The sequence below is a fragment of the Octopus bimaculoides genome, chromosome 15 (genome assembly GCF_001194135.2).
Source record: "Octopus bimaculoides isolate UCB-OBI-ISO-001 chromosome 15, ASM119413v2, whole genome shotgun sequence".
Taxonomy (NCBI): Eukaryota; Metazoa; Mollusca; class Cephalopoda; order Octopoda; family Octopodidae; genus Octopus; species Octopus bimaculoides.
Window position 1 is genome coordinate 36,756,989 of NC_068995.1, and position 7,221 is coordinate 36,764,209.

General features: G+C 39.6%; 1 protein-coding gene across 4 annotated transcripts in view; it reads right to left on the reverse strand.

Moving 5' to 3' along the window:
• Positions 1-7,221, reverse strand: part of LOC106874829 (coiled-coil domain-containing protein 28A) — a 59,053-nt gene that overhangs the window by 29,722 nt on the left and 22,110 nt on the right. The window lies entirely within an intron of this gene.

A 7,221-nucleotide genomic window follows, 5' to 3' on the forward strand; every position in this document is an offset into this window, starting at 1 on the left:
TATATATATATATATGTATATATGTGTGTTTGTGTGTGTGTATTATGTATATCTGATATATTATGGCAGTTTGCTGTGCTTGAGAAGACATGTCAAGGTAAGTAAAATGGTGGTTGTCCTTGCATACCAACACGTCCCCTACATTCCTCTAGCTGAGCATTCCTAATCTTGCAGGCTCATAGGTGCTAGTGCCACATAAAAAGCACTTATGCCTGTGTCACATAAACACATCCAGTACACTCTGTAAAGTGGTTGGTGTTAGGAAGGACATCGAACTGTAGTAACCATGTCAAAACAGACATGGAACCGAGATAGCTCTTCAGCTGGCCAGTTCTTGTGAAACTGTCCAACCCATGCCAGTATGGAATATGGACGTTAAATGATGATGATGTATACATATGGCCACAGAACAGGCTTCTACACAGTTTCCATCTACCAAATTCCATTACAAGCTATAGGTTAGTCATGTATTATAGTAATAGATACTTGCCCTAGGTGTAGTGCAGTGGGACTGAACTCAGAACTAGTTCATTGTGAAGCAAACTTCTTAACTACACAGCCAGCCTGCAGCTGTTGTTGCTCTGGTTATATAAAACCATTTTAACTAATTATACAGTAGTAATATTGATTTCTAATAGTGGCACAAGGCCAAATTGAATTGACCTATTACAAGCTTAGTAATTAATTTGCTTACCTCAGGCTGTAGAGAATTCAAAGTTAAATACCTAAAGGTATTTCAGTCTAATGCTTACCATTTTAGTCACTAACTAACCAGACAAGTATTTTTGGCAATGTGTAGGTGGGTGGTGGGGTGTATAATTTATATATATCTACAGATATTCAGATACATGAATACACATACATGCGCTGCATTCCGCATGTTCACACAGACCTGTGCATATGCATACATGCTCAGCTATATCTAAACACATGTGCTCATAACTCACTGTCAAAACTCACATTCAGGACTTATTCTTTGTAAGCCAAGTACTTATTTTATAGGTCTCTTTTCTCAAACTGCTAAGTTATGGAGACGTAAACACACCAACATTGGTTGTCAAGTGGTGTGTGTGGGGGGCAACTACAAACACAGTCACAGAAATATATACATATATATGACGATTATATATATATGGCAGGCTTCTTTCAGTTTCCGTCTGCCAAATCCACTCACAAGGCTTTGGTTGGCCCAAGGCTATGGCAGAAGACACTTGCCCAAGGTGCCACACAGTGGAACTGAACCTGGAACTATGTAGTTGCAAACCAAGTTTCTTACCACACAGCTACACCTATGCATTCCGCATGTTCACACAGACCTGTGCACATGCATACATGCTCAGCTATATCTAAACACATGTACTCATAACTCACTGTCAAAACTCACATTCTTTACATCTTACTCTGATGAACCCACTCTTATTTCTTTACTGCCCACAAGAGGCTAAACACAGAGGGGACAAACAAGGACAGACAAAGGAATTAAGTCGATTACATCGACCCCAGTGCATAACTGGTACTTAATTTATCGACCCCGAAAGGATGAAAGCAAAGTTGACGTCGGCGGAATTTGAACTCAGAACGTAACGGCAGACGAAATACCGCTAAGCATTTCGCCCGGTGTGGTAACGTTTCTGCTAGCTCGCCGCCTTACAAACTTTCAACTGTCTTTGAGACTTACATGTCATTCAGCTTCAAGTGCTTCTAATTTCCCTCTTCCTCATCGTCATCCTCTTCTTCCTCATTATCATTTTAACATCCTCTTTGCCATACTTGCATGGGTCAGACAGAATTTCTTTCAGGAGCAAGGTTGATTTTCTACTTCTGGATGTCCTTCCCATAGCCAACCCTCACCTGTATGACACTGACACTCCACACATACACACACACTATACACAAGGGGTCTCTTTCAGTTTCTGACTCTCAAATCCACTTGGGTTGGCCTGGAGGCATAGTAGATGATACTTGCCCAAGGTGCCATGCAGTGAGAGAGAACCTAGAACCATGTGTTTGGAATGCAAACTTCTTGACCTGTACCTTATTTGACATTTTTATCCTAATAGCAGCTGGTAATTGTACAGCAGCACTGGTAATTGCAGGTGACACCTTACTACACAAACAGACTAATTGTAAATTAATGAGGAAGTCTTTATGGAGTCACTTGACCTGCTGAAAATAGCAACTAAATCTCTCTTAAATCACATGCTAGCTATTTTAACAAAGAGAAGTAATATATAGAGTAAGATAGTCTGAAATAACTATGTTAGCAAAGGTAAGATGGTTATGGTTAAGATGTCTTTGGTCACAGGTCTGCTTGTTAGGGAGTGGCCAGGTGCAAAACAACAACTATAATCATACTAGTTAAAGTCAGGATATCTTTGATCATAGGCGTACTTGATTAGGACTGGCCTGGGGTTAAACAACAATTATAACCATACTAGTTAAAGTTAGGGTGTTTTGATCATAGGCGTACTTGATTAGGACTGGCCTGGGGCTATAACCATACAAGTTTAAGTGAGTATTTAACAAGGTGGTAACAACTCAAATTGATGTTTTCAGTATCTCAGCAACTTCGCCTGGTTTCATATACTGTAAATGTATTTATAGCAAGCTTCTCTGTTTGTTCCAGTCTCTATATCAGTGGATACTTCCATGCTTTTTTTTTTTTATGAGAGCAAGAGCATCTGTGTCTTTTCAGCTATACTTTAGCTGTCCACTCATACAGGCAACATCAAAGACGTAAGAATAAGCCCACACAATTCGTATTTATTAATAATTACAGACATTACTACTGGAGGGCATACACCAGTCTTTTAACTGACGTTTACACACAACAGAGTGATAATACATTGGATTGAAGACTGATTGCTCTGGGTGTTCAAATGCTTGTATAGAAATGAATAGCTTAAATAACATACATGCCTTTGGAGTAAATACTTTTTGTCACTCCTAGTTCTTGTGCAGAAAATCTGTGTGTGTGTGTGTGAGAGAGAGAGGGAGAGAGAGAGAAAGAGAAAGGGGAGAGAGAAAAAGAGGAAGAGATAGACAGTCAGAACAAGTGAGAGACAAAGAAATATAGACTGAGACAGATACACATGTATGCATATGTGTGTATGTATGCATATGCATACACACATATGTATGTATACATATATACACGTGTGTGTATGGATGCAACTGTATGTAGCCAGTTAAGGAGGAGTGAGAAACAGAAAGTTCATTACAGAGAGTAAAGGTCATTAATAAATAACTCCAGTCTGATTTGACTGCATAGCTGAGACTGTATGTGCAAATGGATGTACCAGGAAAATGTAAACAAATGTCTAGACAATGTCTCTGTGGGCAGAAAAGACGACTCAATCCAATTTGTCAGCACAAGCTATACATTATATAACAGTAAGGCGGCGAGCTGGCAGAAACGTTAGCACGCCGGGCGAGATGCTTAGCGATATTTTGTCTGCCGTTACATTCTGAGTTCAAATTCCGCCGAGGTCGACTTTGCCTTTCCTCCTTTCAGGGTCAATAAATTCAGTACCAGTTATGCACTGGGGTCGATGTAACCGACTTAATCCTTTTGTCTGTCCTTGTTTGTCCCCTCTATGTTTAGCCCCTTGTGGGCAATAAAGAAATAAGAAACGTTAGCACGCCGGGCAAAATGCTTAGCGGTTCTGAGTTCTGAGTTCAAATTCCACCGAGGTCGATTTTGCCTTTCATCCTTTCGGGGTCGATAAATTAAGTACCAGTTACGCACTGGGGTCGATGTAATCGACTTAATCCCTTTGTCTGTCCTTGTTTGTCCCCTCTATGTTTAACCCCTTGTGGGCAATAAAGAAATAACGAACTACACATTATACAACAGATTTACTCTTATAATAAAGTTATAATATCAAATACATGCTGCTAAGAGTATTAATACATCGAACTAAATTAGCTGCCAGAAACATACTTTCTATGCAAATTAGGTTATTTAGTTTTAAGAAGTCCTTAATCATAATGATGAGATATTTAATACTGCCATGGATAAATAACAGATAACTATGCGGTTTTTAATGACTATTCTAAATATGACTAATACCTCCTGTTGGGTCAATCTCTTTGTGTTTTGTCTATAGATAGACTATGTAACTATTTAAATTTTCTTAGTATATTTAATGTCGCATGCAGTGGGAACAAAAAATTTATAGTACTATAATAGATGGTAGGGTATGATTTGAGACTGCTGTTTCTTGAAGGTCAAGTGACTATACAGAGGAGCTTGAAGGCTCTTGAGGATGATGATGATAACATCGTCATTTTAATGCCCACTTTTAGAGTTTATTGAGACAGATTTTCTATACCTGGATACCCTTCCTGTCACCAAGCCCTCACCTGTTTCCAAGCAAGGTAATATTTCCCCATGGCCAGACGTTTCCGCGTAGATTATTGGGGAATTTCAACCATGTTTCGTGGTCTGCTACCACAACAGCTCCTTTATAGGATCCAGTTAGCTCAAGACATCATCAGGAGGAACCACGTCCGGTTTCGGCCCCTACTCCCCCGCCCTTTCGGCGGTGTCTTCAGCTCTGGTGTTGGGTGCATGTCTTCTTTCTTCTATTCCCTGGCCTCTTTGATGCAGCATCAACGAGTGTCAGCGTCCGACTGACCGTCTTGTCAAATTCCCCTTTTTATACCTGCTGCTAGGCTCCAGCAGGCTGCCCCAGCAAGTTGTCACGTGACACTGTCTAAATTTCCCACTGCTAGGCACCAGCAAGTAGCCCCAGCAAGTTGTCATTTCTTGTATGACAGTGACATCCACAACTATCCTACAATGTCAAGACAAAGAGACACAAAAATACACACACTCGACTCACTTCACACACATATTCTTTTACTTGGTTCAGCCATTTTGACGGTGGTCATGCTGTACCACCACCTTAAGGGGTTTTAGTCGAACAAATTGACCCAAGGACTTATTCTTTGTAAGCCTAGTACTTATTTTATAGGTCTCTTTCCTCAAACCGTTAAGTTATGGAGACGTAAACACACCAACATTGGTTGTCAAGTGGTGTGTGTGTGTGTGTGTGGTGGGGCAACTACAAACACAATCACAGAAATATATACATATATATGACAATTATATATATATATACGGCAGGCTTCTTTCAGTTTCCGTCTGCCAAATCCACTCACAAGGCTTTGGTTGGCTCAAGGCTATAGCAGAAGACACTTGCCCAAGGTGCCACACAGTGGAACTGAACCTGGAACTATGAGGTTGCGAAGCAAGCTTCTTACCACACAGCCACACCTATGCCAATATGTGTGTGTGTATGCATGCGTGTATGTCGGGCTTCTTCCAGTTTCCATTTACTAAATCCAATCACAAGGCTTTGGTTGCCTCACTTGCCCAAGGCACCATGCTGTGGATTGAACCCAAGACTACTTGGCTGGGAAGTAAACTACTTAACTACATAGTAATACCTGCATCTTTTATCTTTCATTTGTTTTAGTCATTTGACTGTGGTCATCCTGGGACACCACCTTGAAGGGTTTAGTCAGTCAAATCAATCCTTGTACTTACTTCTTTAAAGCCTGGTACTGATTCTATCAGTCTTTTTTGTCAAGCTGCTAAGGTACAGCGATGTAAACAAACCAACACAATTGTCAAGCAAAGGTGGAGGACAAATATATACACAAAGACACACACACACACACACACACATGAAACTGGTTATATTTTATAAAAGTCACTTAATGTAACAAATATAAAAATTCTTTAAACATAAGTGCAGGCATGACTGTGTGGTAAGTAGCTTGCTTACCAACCACATGGTTCCAGTTTCAGGCCCACTGCGTGGCACCTTGGGTAAACGTCTTCTACTATAGCTTTGGGCTGACCAAAGCCTTGTAAGTTGATTTGGTGGACGGAAACTGAAAGAAGCTTGTCGTATATATATATATATATGTGTGTGTGTGTGTGTGTGTATATGTATGTATATATATTTATATATACATCTATGATTTGTGTGTGTGTCCGTGTTTGTCCTCCACCATGGTGTGTTTACGTCCCCGTAACTTAGAAGTTTGGCAAAAGAGATGGATAGAATAAGTACTAGGTTTACAAAGAATAAGCCCTGGGATCGATTTGTTCAACTAAAGGCGCTGCTCCAGCATGGTCGCAGTCAAAAGTAGAAGAATACTTTCATGCTGTTTCTACCTTCACTTTTTAATTATAATCTTTGAGTTGTATGAATTCTTAACCCCTTTTCAATTAAATACACACACACACACACATATATATATATACATGCACACACACACACACTTTTATTCTTTTAGTGGTTTCAGACATTTAACTGCGGCCATGCTGGAGCACTGCCTTTTAGTTGAACAAATCAACCCCAGGGTTTATTCTTTGCAAGCCTAGTACTTATTATATCGGTCTCTTTTGCCAAGCCACTAGGTTACGGGAACATAAACACACCAACATCAGTGGTCAAACGATGGGGGGGGGGACAAATACAGACACACAAGCATACACACACACACACACATATATATACATATGTATATATATTTATGACGGGCTTCTTTCAGTTTCTGTCTACCAAATCCACTGAGACTATAGTAGAAGGTGCCATGCAGTGGGACTGAATCCAGAACTATGTGGTTCATAAGCAAGCTGCTTACCACTCAGCCACTCCTGTGCCTACATATGTAAATAACAAACATTTGTTATTTATTTATTTTTTTATGATTCACCTCTCTTGGAACCTGCTCCTTATGTGTTTGAAGTATATTATGGACCATATATTTAATACAATGTGCATTTCTGGGTTAGCCCAAGGGCTGAAAACATACTCAGTTGGGAACAATTCATTGTGTATATAACCTGAATATCTTTCTGCCCATACTTTGGTACTAATGTTTGTATTCATCTATAGTTGCTGTGTATGCATTTTAAATTTGAGCAAACCAGGTGCTTTACCATTTAAGTGCCTTATTCACCTGAATCTTAATACACACACACACACACATATATATACATATACATACATATATATACACACACACACACACACACACACACACATATATATATATATATATACACACACACACACACATACATATACATATATAAAGGATAAAATCCTTTTTTCTTTTTAAAAGCAGAAAAATTTGTCGGCAGCCAGCCATATACATATACACACACACACACACACACACGCACACACACACACACAT